A 1616-nucleotide genomic window follows, 5' to 3' on the forward strand; every position below is an offset into this window, starting at 1 on the left:
GTCAACAAAATCATCCTGTCGACCAACCACAGATGAGGTCAAAGGCATCCTTGGTTCTCCAAAAGATACACACAAGTTAGACAGAAAAAGGTGGTAAAATGGGGGCTAGAGCACCCACATCTGTTCCCCATTATCTCTTCTTTTTTCTTGTCTCCTCCGAGAATGTAAGGCCGGCGAAGTTGAGGTTAAAGTACCCCAACCAATTTGGGTTTTACTTCCGATGGTATCTTAAAAAACGAGGCCATATTACATCGTGACCCACCTTACGAATTGTGCCCTTGTGTTGGATATTTTTTTTTTTCTCTCTCTCCTACACTGTTGATCATGAAGTTGAATTCAATTTTTTAATTTTATTTCAAAAGAATTAAAAAACAAAGCATTAGCGTATCTCTCTTAACGTGCCTTCTGTATGTTACGTTCACCTATTTAGTTAGTCCAAACCATCCACTGCAAACTCTTGGGCTACTCTTTTACCAACAATTAGTGGGATTGATCGTAACATTATAGCCCCAGCACGACTGAAATAGCGAGGGTGCGGGTGGATTCGAACCCCCGACACTAGGATTGCGATTGGCAGGCCTTAATCGCCATGCCAGGCTCGATATAATCGTACTTGAAGTATTTACTTGGCACTGTTGAATAAAAGAATTTGATCCCAGTTAATTAACGGTCAAGTGACGACCTATGGTCCACATCTTGCAAGTTCCAACATCCTAAACCCGAAAAAAAACTATATATGAAGCGACATAAGCGCAATCTACTGGCTTATATAATGAAGACTAATGGGGTACTACGTAAAAAACGTGGTTTCGATAACACTAGTGGCGTGCCGCAACTGGGATTTTCAAGTATAATAAGAGAAGCTTAAGAAACACAAAACGTTCTTGGAAAAACGCTATTATTCGAAAAATTACCATAAAACCGATTTGGCAGAAAGAAATGCAGATATACACGGAGCCGTTGTTCTATGTTCAAGCTCCACAATGGGTTATCTGCACACTGTCCACAGAGGGAATTGAACCCCGGATGCATGGAGGTAGAACTAGCATTAAAAAAAAAAGTTATTGTAATTTCTTAGTTGTATTTTGTGCAAAGCTATGTAAGAGCTATCTGTGCTAGCCATCGCTAATTTTGATCGTTGTATTTTGTGCAAAGTTATGCATAGGCTATCTGTGCTAGCCATCCCTAATTTTGATTGTTGTATTTTGTGCAAAGCTATGTAAGAGTTATCTGTGTTGACCATCCCTAATTTTGAAGCTATAGACTAGAGGGAAGGTAGCTACCACCACCAATTCTTGAGCTACTCTAACCAAATAATAGGATTGACCACCACATTATAACGGCCCATGGCTTAGAGAGCAAACGTGTTCTGCGTTTGTTTGTTTTGAATGTCGTGCAAAGCTACACGAGGGCTATCTGCACTAGCCATCCCTAATTTAGCAGTGCAAGACTAGAGGGAAGGTAGCTAGTCATCACCACCCACCGCCAACTCTTGGGCTACTCTTTCATCAATGGATAGTGGGATTGACCATCACATTATAACACCCCCATGGCTGAAAGGGCAAGCATGTTTGGTGGGATGGGGAATCGAAACCCGCGACCCTCAGATTGAGAGT

Source organism: Limulus polyphemus, unplaced genomic scaffold (genome assembly GCF_000517525.1).
Source record: "Limulus polyphemus unplaced genomic scaffold, Limulus_polyphemus-2.1.2 Scaffold4089, whole genome shotgun sequence".
NCBI classification, from domain to species: domain Eukaryota; kingdom Metazoa; phylum Arthropoda; class Merostomata; order Xiphosura; family Limulidae; genus Limulus; species Limulus polyphemus.